Genomic DNA, 19359 nt, shown 5'->3' on the forward strand with positions numbered 1-19359 from the left:
TCTCTCTGAGGATTGCAGCTGGGTGGGGCTGGCCTCAGTCATGGAAGCACCCAATTGTTTCAGGCTTTGGAAGGTGGGGAAACCCCCTATGTGGGTCTTTGAGAAGCACAAGTCTTCTGCAGCTGACAAGACCTGCCACCCACAGGTCCACACACACAGTCAACACACTCTTGCCCCATGTGCACGCCGTGACCTCCTGAAGTGGAACCAGTCTCTCCATGGTGGGAGCCCCACACATTGCACCACTGTCCCACACTCTTCACCTGCTCCTTGTGCATGCCCTGCCCCACTGAAGTGGGCTCATTTGCCAGGCTGCAGTGAATCCATTCACCAATCTATACAGGCTCACAATTTGCCCAAGGGCTTGTTGTTGGGTGGAGCCAGTCCCTAGAGTGGGCTGCCTGTCCTGGCTGAGCTCTATTAAATCGATGTTCTAGTGGGTGGGATAGACCCTGGATTAGCAGGCCTCACGGAGAACTCCAATGGCATCTGTGTCAGCACGCCCACACAAGGCCACAACAATGGCTGCCGCCAATATCCCAGTCCCTGGAGTGGTCTCACCCCTCACTGCGATGCACCCAGAGCCTATCAGTTGAGTTTCTTTTCACCAAAGCACTGTGCACCTTTCTGTCTGGTGATTTTAGGTCAATTTCTGAAACGAGTGAGTTTGCGTGTGGGCCCTTTAAGAGTGGTTTTAATTTCTTTGTGAACCAGCTTTTCTGAGTGTACTCCGCAATGTTTTAGTAGAAGGCAAAGTCAGATATTATACCACTCATCTCAGTTGTGCTGGGTCCACAAAATGTCTACAGTGGGAGCGCACCCAGCTCAGGGCCCTGGTCCTCCAGGGAGGGCTGCATACCTTTGGGCTGCTCCCGGGTGGCCATGAGGGTCTGCAGCTGGTGAAGGTGGCATTTTTCCTCTCCAGAAGGGAATTTATGCATCTTCCACATTGATTAAGATTGTCGTTTGTTGCAGGAGTTCCTCTTATCCAGTTTTCAGTTCTCTCTCAGGGGTAATTTTTCCATGAGTAGTTGTAAATTGGCTGTGTCCGTGGGAGGAGGTGAGTTCAGAGTCTGCTTATGCCGCCGTCTTGACTTCTCTCCTGGGTGCATCTTGATGAGAGGTGAGACCTATCCAGGGACTGAGACATTGTTGGCAGCCATTATTGTGACCTAGTACAGGTGTGCTGACACAGACACTGGCAGACGCCATTGGAGTTCTTCCCCTGGAGTTAGCCCAGGGTCTGTCCCATGCACTAGAGCACCAATTTAATCCAGTTAAGCCAGGGCAAGCAGCCCAACCTATGGATTGGCCCCAACACCCTCAGGCAACTTGTTGGCCCACATAGGTAGGATGCCTGTAACCTCTGCAGCCAGGAAAGTGGGTCTGCCTCAGCAAGGCAGGGAATGTGCTGGGAGCAGATGGAGTGTGTGGGGCATTGGTGAAGTGAGTGGGGTTTCTGCAGTGAGGAGACTGGGTCCACTTCAGTGGTTGTGGCATGCACATGGGGCAGCACTGTGTTGACCGAGTGTGTAGACCTGTTGTCATTGGGGCTTATCAGCTGAAGCAGACTTGTCCTTCTCAAACAGCCACATAGGAGGTCAGCCTCACCTTCCAACACCTCAAACTATTGTGTGCTGTCACACCTGGGGCCAGCTGCACCCAGCTGCACAGCTGAAATAGCTAACAACAGCCTTGCAGAAGGAGGCCTACAACAATTGTAAACCCCTGAGTCTGGCAACCACTCAGGCTGGGGGCCTACTCACTTGGAAAAACTGCAACAGGTATGTGCTATAAGACATTGCAGCCAAATATGCTGGTGACACCCATGCCTGATAAAGTAACTGAGGGGTCCATAGCAGCCACACACTGATGGGCATTGCAACTAGGCAGCCAGGGGGACAGCCTAGACTCCTAAGGCACCTTCAGCAAGAGGAACCCCGCCACAGAAGATGGACACAGGTAACCCACACAGCGGACAATCCTGGAACATTTGGAACTAGTGATGGGAGGGAAGCACACTGATGGGCCTCATAAGACATCTCTTACACAAGGCCATCTCCAAGATTGGGTGATGTAGCTGACCTATGTACTACACATATACAAGCACAGAGAAAGAGGTAAAATGAGGAGACAAGGGAATACATTCCAAGTAAGAGAACAGGACAAAAACCCAGAAAAAGAACTAAAGGAAGCAGAAATAAAAAGACTATGCGGCAAAGAGTTCAAACAAAAACTCATAAGGATGCTCACCAATTTTGGGAGAATAGATGAACTGAGTGAGAACTTCAACAAAGAATTGGAAAATATAAAGTAAGAACCAATCAGAAATGAAGAATACAATACTGGAAGAAAAATTCACTAGAGGGACACAATAGCAGAGTAGATGATACAGTACAACAGATCAGCGAGCTGGACAAAAGACTAGAGGAAATCACCCAAGCTGAACAGATAAAAGAAAAAAGAATTAAAAAGAATGAGGTCAGTCTAAGGGACTTCTGAGATAACATCAAGCACACTAACATCCGTATTATAGATGTCCCAGAAGGAGAAGAGAGAGACAAAGGTGCAGAGACTCCATTTGAAGAAATAATAGCAGGAAAATTTTCTAACCTAAGGAAGGAAACAAACATCCAGGTACAGGAAGCACAGAGAACACCAAACAAGATAATTTCAAAGAGGCCCACAGCAGACACATTATAATTAAAATGTCTAGAATCAAAGATAAAGAGAGAATCCTAAAATCCATGAGAGGTAAGTTACATGCAAAGGAAATCCCAGGGTTGGCCTCGTGGCTTAGCGGTTAAGTGCACATGCTCCGCTACTGGTGGCCGGGGCTCGGATCCTGGGTGCGCACCGATGTACCGCTTCTCTGGCCATGCTGAGGCTGTGTCCCACATACAGCAACTAGAAGGATGTGCAACGATGACATACAACTATCTACTGGGGCTTTGGGGAAAAAAAAGGAGAAGGATTGGCAAAAGATGTTAGCTCAGAGCCGGTCTTCCTCAGCAAAAAGAGGGGGATTAGCATGGATGTTAGCTCAGGGCTGATCTTCCTCACAAAAAAAAAGTTAAAAAAATAAAAAGAATACATACATTAAAAGGAAACCCAATAAGGTTATCAGATGACTTCTTAGCAGAAACATTACAGGCTAGAAGGGAGTGGCACAATATATTTAAAGTGCTAAAAGTAAAAAACCTACTGTGAAGAATACTCTACCCAGCAAGGATATAATACAGAATGGAAGGAGAGATAAAGAGTTCCCAGACAAGCAAAAACTAAAGGAGTTCATCATCAAGAAACCAGCCTTATGGCGGATTGGATTGGTGGTTACCAGAGGGGAAGGGGGGATGGAGGAAGGTGAAAGGGATAATTCGGCACATGTGTGTGGTGATGGGTTGTAATTAGTGTTTGGGTGGTGAACATGATGTAATCTATGCAGAAATAGATGTATAATGATGTACACATGAAATTTATACAATGTTATAAACCAATGTTACTGCAATAAACGAAAAATTAAAAAAAAAAAGAGAAACCAGCCTTACAAGGAATGCTACATGGGACTTATTTAAGTGGGAAAGAGAAGACCACAAACAGGAATAAGGAAATTATCAAAAAAGGAAAAACAGCAATAAAATCATTGGAAAAGGCAAATATATGGTAAAAGTAGAACTACAACCTAGGAGGCTAATTCTGAAGGTCAAAAGACAAAAGTACTAAAATTATCTATTTCCATCATAAGAGGGTAACAGATACACATGCACAAGGAGGTTAGATGTGATATCAAAAATATAAAGTACGAGAGGAGTGGAGGAGAGAGTAGAGCTTTTAGAAAGAGATCAAACTAAAGAGACCATCAGCTTAATATAAATTGCTATATACGTAGGTTATTATATAAGAACCTCATGGTAATCCCAAACTATAAACCTATAATAAATGTAGAAAAAATTAAGAGAAAGGAACCCAAACATAATACTAAAGAAAGCCATAAGCCACAAGGGAAGTGAGTAAGAGAAGAAGAAAATAACAGAGAAGAACTACTAAAACACACAGAAAAAAGTAACAAAATGGCAATAAGTACATATGTATCAATAGCTAATTTAAATATCAATGGGGTAAATGATCAAATCAAAAGGCATAGGGTGACCAATTGGATAAAAAACAAGACCCATATATATATGCTGCATATAAGAGACACACATCAGACCTAAAGACACTCACAAACTGAAACTGAAGGGATGGAAAAAGATACTCCATGCAAATGGCAAGAAAAAGAAAGCTGCAGAAGCAATATTTATATCAGAAAAAAAGACTTTAAAACAAAAACTCTAAGAAGAGACAAAGGAAGGTACTACATACTTATAAAGGGACCAATGCAACAAGAGGATACAACACTTGTAAATACCTCTGCACCCAGCATAGGAACACCTAAATATATAATGCAATTATTAACAGACATTAAAGGAGAAATAGAGAGTAACACAATACTAGTAGGAGACATTAACACTTTACTTACACCAATGGATAGGTTATCCAAACAGATGATCAATAAGGAAATATTAGCCTTAAATGGCACACTAGACCAGATGGACTTGATAGATATAGTCAGAACATTCCATCCAAAAACTAGAGAATATACATTCTTTTCAATTGCACATGGGACATTATCAAGGATTGATCACATGTTAGGCCACAAAACACATCTCAACAAATTTAAGAAGATTGAAATAATACCAAGCATCTTTTCTGACCACAATGGTATGAAACTAGAAATCAACTATAGGAATAAAATCAGAAAAGCCACAAATATATGGAGATTAAACAAAATGCTACTGAACAACAATTGGGTCAATGAAGAAGTCAAAGGAGAAATCAAAAAATACCTGGAGACAAATGAAAATGAAAATACGACATGCCAGAATTTATGGGATACAGCGAAAGCAGTTCTAAGAAGAAAGTTTATAGCAATACAGGCCTACCTCCACAAACAAGAAAAATCTCAAATAAACAATCAAACAGTGCACCAAAAGAACTGGGAAAAGAAGAACAAACAAAGCCCATTATCAGTAGAAGAAGGAAGTAATAAAAATCAGAACTGAAATAAAGGAAATAGAGAATTAAAAAAAATAGAGAAAATCAATGAAACCAAGAGCGGTTCTTTGAAGAGAGAAACAAAATTGGCAAACCTTTAACTAGACTCACCAAGAAAAAAAGAGAGAAGGCTCAAATAAATAAAATGAGAAATGAAAGAGGAGAAATTACAAGGGACACCTCAGAAATACAAAAGATTATGAGACTACTATGAAAAGATATATGCCAGCAAACTGGATAATCTAGAAGAAATCGATAAATTCTTAGAATCATACAACCTTTCAAAACTGAATCAAGAAGAAATAGAGAATTTGAATAGACCAATCACCAGTAAGGAGATCAAAAGAGTAATCACAAACCTCCCCCAAAATAAAAGTCCAGGACCAGATGGCTTCCCTGGTGCATTCTACCAAACATTCAAAGAAGACTTAATACTTATCCTTCTCAAACTCTTCCACAAAGTTGAAAAGGAGGGGAAGCTTCCTAACTCATTCTACAAAGCCAAGATGACCCTGATTCCAAAACCAAACAAGGACAGCACAAAAAAAAGGAAATACAGGCCAATATCAATGATGAATATCAATGCAAAAATACTCAACAAAATACTAACAAATAGAATACAACAATACATTAAAAAGATCATACACCATGATCAAGTGGGATTTATTCCAGGGATGCAGGGATGGTTCAACATCCACAAATCAATCAACGTGATTCACCACATTACAAAATGAGGAATGAAAAAGACATGATCATCACAATAGATGCAGGGAAAGCATTTGACAAGATCCAGCATTCATTTATGATAAAAAACTGAATAAAATGGGTATAGAAGGAAAGTACTTCAACATAATAAAGGCCATATATGACAAACCCACATCTAATATCATTCTCAATGGTGAAAAACTGTCGGGTCTTCTGAATGCAGGTCCTCTTTGTTTCATAGTCAGACATTTTGGAGTCTTGTCCTTTTGGTTCAGATCCCAAGGGTTGGAGTACCTCATGTGGGGCATGGATCCCTTTCTCCTCAGGAAGTAGCTTTATATTTGTGAGATCCTTCCTTATTATGTGTTGCCACACTGGGGGTGGGGTTTTTGGTGAGACTGCATCTCTGCCTCTTCTTACCATCTCAATGTAGCCCTTTTATCCTTTGTTGTGGAAGAAGCATTCGGCTGGATTTTAGGTCTATATCACAGGGAATTATTCCTTGGATAGCCGTAGATTTGGTGTATCTGTGGGAGGAGATGAGTTCAGGATCTTCCCACATCACCATCTTGAACCACTTCTTCCCACTCCTGCTTTCTTTACCATTGTTTTTCTTCAGCCTAGTCTCTTACATTTAATAATTAGGTCTTTAAAAAATTTCAAGTGTCTTTTAGGGTTGTCAACGTGTGTTTGTGCACATATGTGTGTGTATGTTTGTGTATGTATGTGTCTGTGTTTTCCTAAATCCAGTCTGAGTCTTCATTTTATAGGAAAATTATTCTATTCTATATAGTAGTTATGATTAGATATTCCTTGCTTGTTTGTGGGTTTTTTTTGGTGTATTTTTGCTTTATGTTTTGTGTCTTTTTGAAGGTGGATTGTGCATGGTTCTTTGATAGTTTTTCTCCCTGTAAATATATTTAGAATATCGCCTTATTTGACCCTTTAATATAACTACTAAAAATTAACCTATAACTCACTATGAGCATTTGCCTTGGTAAAGAGCACAGAATTTGATGCTATTTACCACCTCTCTGACCTTGGGAAAGTTACTAAATGTCTCCATTTTTAGGTTTCTTGCCTGGATAAGGGGATAATTTGATAGACTTGGTGTAATTATCTCATTTGTGATTGTATTTTAAAAACTGTAAAGTGCTTTACATATATTGGATGTTGGACCAAATGAGAGCAAAGACTTTTCAAATGATTGGATTTATCCTTTCTTCCAAATCCCCCATATTCTACTGATAAAATCTGATTTTTTTAAATATTTTTATTCTTGCTTTTCCATTTACTTTCAAAAAATTAGAGTAGGTCTTGTTTTAAGATTCCAAATTAAGCCTATATGTTCACTTTTTCTCCTTCTTCAAATTTCACTAAAATAAAAAAAATATTATAAAAATAAGGGGAAAATTGTAGTGCATTAAAACCAACAAGGGACTGTGCATTTAATTAAGCTGAAGCATCAGGAATGTTTAGAATATATCAATTCATAGTAGTAAATGCATGCTATCTAAAATCATGAGGTGTCTTGCTGATAAACCCAGGAAATAATAATATTGGTTATCCATAGAGATAACAGTGGTAAACATGAGATGGAAAGGTTGGGGCTAAGTGATGCTTTTCTGACTTTTGACTTTTGGGCCCACATTAATGTTTATATATTCAAAAAATAATCAATACAAATAGTGAAATATCCTAAAAGAGAACATAAACAAAAACAGATGAACCTAACTGCATTTTAAATGAATAAAAAAAACACAAAGAGGGGAAAAAAATCCTCATTTAAGTAACTTTTAAGCAGTATTTTTGATCACATAGTGTCAATCTAAAAATAAAACAAAAAATATAAACCAATATTGAACTGTAGGTTTTAGGCTTGTTTTCCATAGTGGTGGATTTAGCAATTCTGAAACTACTTTATGCATATTCTAGCATTGCACAAAGGAGAAAAATCATAGCTTGTTTTCTCACATTTGATAAATGGAGTTTCAAAAGTGAAAAGGTTCAAGACTCAAATGAACCCTGTGAATTGGAATTGGAGGTACAAATATGAGCATTTATGTCTTCTGAGAGGGCATAGAATCAATGATACCAGTAGCAAAGAGTTCCATTTGTGTCCAGATCTTGGTGTCTAATACAACTTTGTACTAAGAAGAAACAGGGCTCCTTGGAGAAATGGTTAATTTTACCACTGGGGAAGGGAAAGTACAAGATAAGTCCGAAACTGTTTTGTGGGTCAAAAAGCTTAAAAATGTAAAGATTTATGGGGACCTTTCAAATGGCATAAAAGCTAGCTCAAAGGGGCTCACCCTGGCCAAATCTGGGATATTTGAACATCAAAATAAATAAATGTTAGTAATAGATTATAAACCATTGAATAAAATAAGAATCCATAAGTTTATATGGATACAAATAAATAAATAAGAATGTCTTCTTCAAAATAGAATGCTAACTAATATATGTAGAAGAAATGAAAGAGTTAGAAAATCATCATCTTAATAATAATCATAGAATGATTGATTCTGATAAGAATTATCTCATTGCATTCTAAAATTAATTGATGAGTTTAATGAGGAACAAGATATTTATATCATCTCAGAGTATCTTCTCACATATTATTTATTAATTACAAATGGTACAATAGTAACTTCACGGTGGAGAAACCTGGCCAACACCACCTTAACCAAATAATCAAAGATAACGTTACCAGTAAAGAGGCAATTGACTTCACGTGTCTTCTTCCGTAACGCATTGAGAAGGACACAACATCTCTTCTGTGGTATTTATGCTGAAAATGTATTTAGTCATGATGAAATATCAGATTGATCCAAATTGAGGGATATTATATAAAATAACTGGCCTTAAATCTTCAAAAAAGTCAAGGACATGAAAAACAAAGAAATGTTAATGGATTGTTCTAGAATAAGGAGATTAAAGAGACATGGCAACTAAATATAATGTTTGTACCTAGATTGGATTATAGAACAACAATAGCAAGCTATATAGCTCATTATTAGTACCATTAAAATTGGAATATGGATTATGGATTAGATGATAGTATCATATCAATGTTAAACTTCCTGATTTTGATCATTGTTCTGTGGCTATGTACAAGAATGCCCTTATTTTTAGAAAAGAAACACTGAGATATCTGGGACGAAGGAACATGATATCTATAACTTACAATTGATTCAGAGAGAAGTAGAAAGGAATAACTATTAGGTACTTTATCATCAACTGAGAAAGTTTTTCATAATTTTACTTTTTTATGCTTATCATTTTAATGTTTCCAACATCTCACTATAGGACATTGAGGGCAGTGGGTCTCTAGTGTGTAAGAGGTTTGAAGTCTATACTGTGTATAGAAACAATTATATTTCAAAAGCATTTCCCTCATACTTTATTTCCTTGAATACCAGCTGGGTGAATCTGGAAGCCTTTGGCAAATCCCATAGGAGTGATACGCATTCTCCGTTGAGATGACTAGACTTGTTTTGATAAAAGAAACTAAAATCAGACTTAGATATAAAGGCCCATGTCATAACTTTCCACAAACTCATTTCACATAGATCTCAGTATAGTTTTCAAAAATTTGATGAATAGTACAGCAAATTATAGAAAGAAGCTCTGTGGTGGTGTTTGAAGAAAGAACATGGGCTTTGGAGCCAGAGAGTTTTGTCCTAAAAATCCATGAATGTTCTGAATTGCATACGTGGTTTACCATAAAAATAATACTTCTTTAAGATATAATTCCAAGTTAATGAGGCTTTTATAACATGTCATGATTTTGCTGCATATGTGGAATAGAGTAAACACAATTGTCAGAAAAATATTAGCCTGTGTCTATCCCTATTCCAGTAGCAATCTGTTTTAACGACTACAGAGGCATATTAACACAAATCTTTCTACACAAAATCATTAGTTTTCATTTAAAACAGCATGATATAAACTCTCCAATCATATATTACTTCTTAGTACACTATCCAAGTGATACTGGATGTTACTGTATTAGAGTTTTCCAGAGAAACAGAGCCCATATAATTTATATATATATTTATGATTTATGTATATGAGTTATATATAAAGAGATTAATTATGAGGAATTGGCTCACATGACTATGGAGGTGGACAAGTCCCAAGATCTGCAAGGTGAGCCTGCAAGCTAGAGAGAGCTGATGATGTAGTTCCAGTCCAAATGCTGGTAGGCTCAAGACCCAGGGAAAGACAATGCTTCAGTTAAAGTCTGAAAGCAGGAAAAAGTTGATGGCCCAGTTTGAAAGCAGTCAGGCAGGAGGAATTAACTCTTAATCAGGGAGGGCCAGCCTTATTGTTCTATTTCATACCTTCAACTGATTGGATGAGCCCTACCCACATTACAGAGGACAATCTGCTTTACTCAGTCTCAGTCACTAAATTTAACAAATTTAAATGTTAATCTCATCCAAAAACATCCTCACAGAAACACCCAGAATAATGTTTTGCCAGATATCTTAGTACCCAGTGGTCCAGTCAAGTTGTCTCATAAAATTACCCATCACAGTTACAATACCTGATTCAGTTTTCTCATCTGTAAAGTAGAGATAACCCACCCTTGCCTAAGCTGCATCTAGTGAGGATGTGAAGAGGGCACTTGTGACTGAGACTTGTAGTTGTTCCCCAAAATCTGTCCTTGATTATTATCTATGACTATGTCTAACAATAATAGGCTATATTTTCTGGCCTTCTTTGAACTAGATGTGGCTTTATGACTAAGTTCTAGCTAATGACATATAAGGTGTGTGCAACTTTTAGAAAATTTCTTCAAAAAGTAGTGTGATGTTCTTGGTCTCTACCTCCTTCTTGCTGGTTGAAATGCAGACATGATTATTATAGGTCAAGCAGCCATTTTAGACCATGAAGGTTTAGTTATAATGAGGATGGCAGAGAAAAAAGAATGAGTTAACTGAAGTACCTGATGCTCATGGAGACACCAAGAGAGCCTTGGAATTAATTGATGAGAGAAAGAAATTTGTTTTTGTTTCAATCACTGTTATTTTGGAGTTTCCTTTATAGGTAGTCAAACTCAACCTTTACTTATCTAGAATGTGATTCTTGGAAGGAATGTCTACATTTGATAGAACCTAAACTATATGACACTGAACGAGTGGAAGTGGGCACGTGGTGACTGAGATATTGCAGTCTGGAAAACCAGAGACTTCATGTTATGTAATGGCAAAACCTTTGGTCAAACTACCACCTAATAAGCATTAGAAGACAGGACAGGTACTAATCAAGCTTTGACACTTGGGAAATAAAAGGAAAATGTCATAATATTGGTGTTTCCTGTCATCTTCATGCTGCTTTTACTCAAGAAGTCCTACAAATGAAAGAGAAACTCAGGCTAAAGCTCTCGGATTGCATCTGCCTGAAAGAATAGACAGAACATAGAGATTTTTAAGGACGATAACTCCAGGAGGAGTTAAGACATCAAGGATTTGATTTGAAAAGTTATTCTAACCTGCTTGGGGATGAATGTGTAGAGTAAACAGTACTTTTCTAACAAACCTGGAAGGAAAGTTGTGAAGAGTGTGCTTACTAGTAGGTCAGAGCAGGCTCATCCAAGCAGTGATAGAGGGTAACTCAACTTTCATGTCAAATTTCCTCTTTATAACAAGACACAGTCCACACAATTCCAATTTTAACTTTATACTAGCTGAAGGAAAGGATAGAAGCATTTTCCACAGCTGGAAAAAGGCAAAAGTGAAAACACTTACAGGACAAACCTCACAGTCTGAAAAGTTGTCTGACTATTGTCAGACAATTATAAACATATGTGTACCAAATAACAGAGCCCCTAAAATATGTGAAGCAAACATTGACAAAATTGAAAAGAGAAATAGTTCTACAATAATCATTGCAGACTTCAATATACTACTTTCAATAATGGATAGACATCTAGACATAACATAAATAATGAAATAGAGGACATGAACAATAATATAAACCAATTATACCTAACAGACATATACAGAACACTCCACTCAACATCAGCAGAATACATATATTTATCAAATGCACATGAACATTTTATAGGCTTGACCATATATTAAGCCACAAAAATGTCTCAATAAATTTATAAAGATTAAAATCATGCAAAGCATCTTCCCCTAGAAGCTAGAATGAAGCTAGAAATCAATTACAGAAGAAAAATTGGAAAATTCACAAATATGTGGAAGTTAAATAGCACACTCCTAATCAATTAATGGATCAAAGAAGAAATCAAAAGGGAAATAGATATAAATGAAAATGAAGATACAACAACAAAAACTTACAGGATGCAGCAAAAGCAATGGTCAGAGAGGAAGTTATAGCCATAAACACATTAAAAAAGAAGAAAGAACTCAAATCTATAACCTAACTTTAGACCTTAAGAAATTAGGAAAAGAACAATCTAAAACAAAATCTAGCAGAAGAAGGAAATAATAAAGATTACAGTGGAGACAAACCAATAGAGATTAGAATCACAATAGAGAGAAGTAACAAAACTGAATGTTGTTTTGTTGAAAATATCAACAATATTGACAAGTTTTAGCTATTGCAGTTTATATTTGTGGACAAGTAGCCCTACTAATAGTGACCCCATATTTAGACATATTTACTTAATCACAGGCAATGCTGTCCTGGGCAAGTCTCCTAAACTGTAAAGAGGCAGAGTAAAAATTGTGCCTTCTGTGGTTCAGTTTGCTCCTAAAAGAAAAGGATCTGAGCTAAGTTGATAAATTCTTGTTTATTATTTCTAATTTTACAAATCAGATTAGTCATTTATCTCCTATGGAAAAGGTGTGAGTAAAGGAGTGGAGAAAATCATACAACATAAAATGCAGTGACCAAAATAAAAATAAATTCAGGAGAGTGGCATCAGCATCATGTGGAGTGAGTTATTCCCTTTGTCTCTCCCCTCTAAGTTAGAACTAAATGGACATCCATTAACCAACAAAGGATTCCCTACACGGCACAGGACACCTGAAAGATCCATGCAGCTATACATCTGAAGGTGGGTGAACTGGACCCCAGGGAAACAGTGAAACTAGGGTAGTGGTCCCCTCCCCCTTCCTGGCAGCAGTGATCCAGTTTGCAGATGTTCACACAGTGACCAGCATGACTATGAGTGGAGGTAGGCACAGCCTGGCCCATGCACAAATGTTTGCAGAGCGGCAATAGCCCAGTCCACAGAAGCATTCACCATGCTGCGGTGGCCCCAGCTGAGTGAATGCTCCCTGCCAAATAGTGGCAGCTCTGCCCACATGAAAGCACCCCACCAATCAGCTGCAGCCTGGCCTGTGTGAACACAGAGCAGGTGACCAGCACAACTACCAGCAGACGGGTCAGGAACAGAAAAAATGCCACCTACCCCCCAATGGTAGCAGGTGGAACTGGCAACCATAAGTAGCAGGAACCACAGCAGAACTGGTGACCCAGCTCCCAGTGGCAGCAACCCTGACACCAGCTCCACCAGCAGCAGGATATGTATACAATTGCCTAGGTCCCCAGGCCCCCACCAGTGACAGTGACACCTGTGAACCCAGCACCCTTGGCAAACCTCATGGTACCACACAAGAAAAAATAAGACAGTGTCACAAATTATAATAAAGGGAAAATTGAGGACCCTCACAGAAAACCACCAAACTGAAATGGAAGTCAGAAATACAACGGAAGATAAAAAATGGAAATATAGAACAACTGGAAAACAAGAGATAAATGGCAGTATTCAGCCCTCATATATCAATAAACACTCTAAATGTAAGTGGATTGAGTGCACCAAGCAAAAGACACAGAGTGTCTGGATGGATTAAAATCAAGACACAACAATAAGTTGCCTCCAGGAAACACATCTTTGCACCAAAGACAAACAGAGTCTCGGAGTGGGAAGGGAAATGATACTCCAAGCAAATGGCAAGCGAAAGAAAGTGTGTATAGCCATAATTATATCAGACAAAGCAGACTTCAAGATAAAGATAATGAGAGAAAAAGAGGGGCATTATATAATAATAAAAGGGACATTCTACCAAGAAAACATAACACTTAATACATATGCACCTAACACAGGAGCACCAAAGTATATAAAGCAACTATTAATAGACCTAACAGGAGAAATTGACAGTGACACAATAATAGTGGGGAATCTCAACATCCCACTTAAATTAATGGATAGATCATCCAGGCTGAAAGTCAGACAGGAAACAGTGGTCTTAAATGAAACACTAGAAAAGGTGGACTTAATAGATTTATATAGAACATTCCATTTGAAAACAGGAGACTACACATTCCCCTCAAGTGCACCTGGAACGTTCTCAAAGATAGACTATATGTTGGGAAACAAGGCAAGCTTCAATAAGTTTAAGAAGATTGAAATCATATCAAGCACCTTTTCTGACCACAATGTTATGAAACTAGAAATCAACTACAAGAAAAAAGCTGGGAATCACAAATACGTGGAGACTAAACAGCATGCTACTGAACAGCTATTGGATCAAGGAAGAAATCAAAGGAGAAATCAAAAAATGCCTGGAGACAAATGAAAAGGAACATACAACATACCAAATCTAATGAGACACAGCCAAAGCAGTACTGAGAGGGAAATTTATAGGTATACAAGCCTACCTCAAGAAAAAAGAAAAATTTCAAATAAGTAATCATAATTACACTTAATAGAACTAGAAAAAGAAGAACAAAGAAAACCCAAAGTTAGTAGAAGGAGGTAAATAATATAGAGTAGAAACAAATAAAATAGAGATTAAAAAAGCAACAGAAAGGATCAATGAAACTAAAAGCTGGTTCTTTGAAAGGATAAACAAAATTGAGAAACCCTTAGCCAGACTCACAAAGAAAAAAGGAGAAAACCTCAAATAAATAAAATCAGAAATGAAAGAGGAGAAATTACAATGGATACTAATAAATACAACGGATTATAAGAGCATACTATAAAAAGCTATATGCCAACAAATTGGATAATCTAAAAGAAATGGACAAATTTTTAGAATCATACAACCTCCCAAAACTAAATCAAGAAGAAATAGAGAATCTGAATAGAAAAATCACAAGTACAGAGATTGAAACAATAATCAAAAACCTTCTAAAAAACAAAAGTCCAGGACCAGATGGCTTCTCTGATGAATTCTACCAAACATTTAAAGAAAATTTAATACTTATCCTTCCCAAATGATTCTGAAATACTGAAGAAGGCAGGATGCTTCCTAACTCATTCTACGAGGCCAACATTACCCTGATAACAAAAATAAACAAGGACAACAAATAAAAGGCATATTACAGGCTAATATCGCTGAGGAACATACATGCAAAACTCCTCAACAAAATATTAGCAAACTGAATCCAGCAATATGTTAAAAGCATCATGCACCATGATCAAGTGGGATTCACTCCAGGGATGTGGGTATGGTTTAACATCTGCAAATCAATCAATGTGATACACCACATTAACAAAATGAGAAATAAAAATCATATGATCATCTCAATAGATGCAGAGAAATAATTTGACAAGATCGAACATACATTTACAATAAAAATTCTCAATAAAATGGGTATAAAAAGAAAGAACCTCAGCATAATGAAGGCCATATATGATAAACCCACAGCCAACATCATGCTTAATGGTGAAAACACGAAAGCCATTCCTATGAGAACAGGAACAAGACAAGGGTGCCTACTTGCACTACTCTTATTTAACAGAGTATTGGAAGTTTAAGCCAGAGCAATTAGGCAGGAAAAAGAAATAAAATGGATCCAAATTGGAAAGGAAGTAAAATTCTCAGTGTGTGCAGATAACATGATTCTATATATAGAAAACCCTAAAGAATCAACCAGAAAACTATTAGAAATGATCAACAACTACAGCAAAGTGGCAGGATACAAAATATATGTACAAAAATGAGTCACATTTCTACACAGTAGGAAGGAACTAGCAGAAAGAGAAGTCAAGAATAAAATGCCATGTACAATCATAACAAAAAGAATAAAATATCTAGGAATAAATTTAACCAAGGAGGTAATAGACCTATACACTGAAAACTATGACATTATTTAAAGAAATGGAAAGATATTCCATGATCATAGATTGGAGGAATAAACATTGTTAAAATGTCCATATTACCTAAGGCAATCTACAGATTCAATGCAGTACCAATCAGAATCCTAATGACATTCTGCACGGAAATAGAACAAAGAATCCCAAAATTTATGTGGAACAACAAAAGACCCTGAATAGTCAAAGCAATCTTGAGAAAACAGAACAAAACTTGAAGCACCACAATCCCTGACTTCAACATATATTACCAAGCTGTAGTAATCAAAACAGTATCGTACTGACAGAAAAACACACATGCAGATCAATGGAACAGAATTGACGTCCAAGAAATAAAACCATACATCTATGGACAGCTAATCTTGAAGAAAAGAGCCAAGAACATACAATGGAAAAAGGAAAGCCTCTTCAATAAATGGTGTTGGGAAAACTGGACAGCCACATGCAAAAGAATGAAAGTAGACTATTATCTTACACCATATATAAAAATTAACTCAAAATGGATTAAAGACTTGAATGTAAAACCTGAAACCATAAAACTCCTAGAAGAAAATATAGGCAGTGCACTATTGACATTGGTCTTAGCAGCATCTGTTCAAATACCATATCTACTCAGGCATGTGAAACAAAAGAAAAATAAACAAATGGGGCTACATCAGACTAAAAAGCTTCGGAGAGGCAAGGGAAACCATGAACAATATTAAAAGACAACCCACCCACTGGGAGAAAATATTTGTAAATCATATATCTGACAAAGGGTTAACTTCCAAAATATGTAATAAACTCATAAAACTCAACAACAAAAGACAACCCGATCAAAAAATGGGTAGAGCATCTGAGCAGACATTTTTCCAAAGGAAATACATGGATGACCAACAGGCACATGAAAATATGTTCAACATCACTAATTATTGGGGAAATACAAATCAAAACTACAATGAGATATCACCTTATACCCATCAGAATGGCCGCCATAAACAAGAAAAAAATAACAAATGTCAGAGAGGATATGGAGAAAAGGGAGCCCTCATATGCTGCAGCCACTATGGAAAACAGTATGGAAATTCCTCAAAAAATTCAAAATAGAAATACCATATGGTCCAGCTATCCCACCACTGGGTATTTATCCAAAGAACATGAAGTCAACAATTCAAAGAGATTTATGCATCCCTATGTTCATTGCAGCATTATTCACAATAACCAAGAAGTGGAATCAACTCAAGTGCCCATCAGTGGATGAATGGTTAAAGAAGATGTGGTATATATATATATATATATATATATATATATATACAATGGAATACTAATCAGCCATAAAAAAGACAAAATCATGCCATTTATTACAACACAGATAGATCTTGAGGGTATTATGCTAAACGACATAAGCCAGACAGAGAAAGACAAATACTGTATGATTTCACTCTTATGTGGAAGATAAACAAACATATGGATAAAGAGAACAGAGAGGTTACCAGAGGGGAAGGGGTTGGAGGGAGGGCAAAAGGGGTAAAGGGGCATGTATGTATGGTGATGGATAAAAATTAGACTATTGGTGGGGAACATGATGCTGTCTATACAGAAACCGATAATTAATAATGTACATCTGAAATTTATACAAGGTTTTAAGCCAATATGACCACAATAAAATAAGTTTTAAAAAAAGTACTTGGTCTATTCACATTCTGTGTCATCAATAGCTTCTCTGTGATGATAAGAAAGTTAAAATATACAAAATATTTGTGGACCATATTGCTAAACAAAGAACCTATTTACTAACATAAAGATGTGGCAAAGGCCTGAGATAAGTTTAAATTTGACTATATAGTTTTCTCTGTTTTGTTTACAGACATTCTATGTAGGAAGATAATAAGGACTCCATTTATGTTAAATAGTTTTACTTCAAAACCTATCTTTACCAATCATAAATATAAGTCTCAGTATATATAGATGTCACTATTTGTGAAACAGGTGTTGGAAAACTGTAAAATATAATATAATATGCTTAGTGTACAAAATAGTGGCAATTCATAAATCTTAACTATTATTTATCACTTCAAATGTAGAAATCTTTGGAGAGAAAATGGACTGGAAAACTGAAGCTTTTGATTTGCATTGGCCAGGTAAGAATGAAAAGTTCTCTTGTGTTTGGACCACTTACTTTCTACTCTCATGATTTCCCACATCCTTCCTCTCTGACATAGCATTCCCTGAAGCACATTGTTACTGTCTCCTTGCTGATGATGAACAGCTTTCTCTTTATTTCATCTTTATTATGATGTTTTTTCTTCTTCACCCTTGTTTCTTCATGGTTTGCCTTTCTAAGTGCTTCTTCTGCTAAACTCTCTCAGGCTCTTTACTAATATTACTGTTTCACAGGATAGTAGAATAGACAGAGGAAATGCAGTTAGCAGCCCCCAGTACTGCTTCTTCTCTGTTGCTCCCTAGCTGAATAATACTGGGGCAATCATAATAACTTTCTGCCTGTGGTCTGCTGCAATGAACAATAAGCCCAGGTGAGAGAAGATATATAGAGTTTTATAAGGACTCTCTAAGGCTAATATAAATTTAAAGTTATATATTTGCAGTTTTTTTTAGTGTTTTGTTTTGGAATAGGATAGATTCATAAGAAGTTATGAAAATAGAACAGAGTACAGAATGCATGTGCAGGCTTTAAAAGATAAATCTACTCTAAAATTCCAATTTCCCTAAGCATTTGGATCCCTTCCTCTATCATATACCAAGAAAGCTCTGGCATTTCAACTTAATTTAGTGTAGGCCATCTTTTGGTTCGTGTTTTACGAAATAAACCAAGCAAACTGTTAGAGCCCTTTCTAAGCCACCAAGCTGCAACATTAATTCCAGAATCTCTACTAAGTGGGCCCATATCAATACATTTGGCCTGATCCAACTTTATGTTCCTTTTATCATTGTCTCAGACCTTTAATATAAATTCTCATACATATTTACCAGATTTCTCTTTGAAAAAATTGGAAATATCAAGTAGTTCTTTTAGAGTGTAACACATCTCCTCATATGTCACACTTTATACCTCCCCTTTAGGGGCTTACTGGAATTTAAGTCTGGTTATAAGTCTAGAAGCAAAGAAGAGTGGTGGGGTGAGTTCTGAGGAGAATCAGCAGTGTCTTGCAAGGCAACTATCTCAGAAGAGGCCATTATAATTTCCTCAGGTAAAGTAGGGTTAATCTCCTCAGACAGGGGTGGAGTTGTTGCTTCTATTGGCTATTTATTCAGTGCTTGAGCTGGGCATTGGAATCCCTGAGCTCAGCTTTCATTTGTTTTTCCAGCTTCTCCAGAACAATTGAGCAACCAGCCAATCTCATTATACTCGTTAGTTCAAAAGAAATGTTCTAAGGTATCAAATACATGATCACTCAGAACCTTGACTCTTGTAAGTATTTGATTACAAGTATCTAATGGTACTATTTTTCATATCTCTATTGATGCATTAAGCCATTGGG

The 19359-nt window shown here is 37.1% G+C and overlaps 1 long non-coding RNA gene across 1 annotated transcript in view; it reads left to right on the plus strand.

The window, feature by feature from the left end:
- The window catches only part of LOC147911872 (uncharacterized), an 87922-nt gene that overhangs the window by 43070 nt on the left and 25493 nt on the right, over positions 1–19359 (plus strand). Inside the window, exons 3-4 of the long non-coding RNA XR_015550747.1 lie at positions 17944–18000; positions 18941–19068. This is a non-coding gene — a long non-coding RNA (uncharacterized LOC147911872). The remainder of the gene's footprint in view (positions 1–17943; positions 18001–18940; positions 19069–19359) is intronic.

The sequence above is a fragment of the Ceratotherium simum genome, chromosome X (assembly GCF_057802395.1).
Source record: "Ceratotherium simum simum isolate JZ-2026a chromosome X, ASM5780239v1, whole genome shotgun sequence".
Classification (NCBI taxonomy): domain Eukaryota; kingdom Metazoa; phylum Chordata; class Mammalia; order Perissodactyla; family Rhinocerotidae; genus Ceratotherium; species Ceratotherium simum.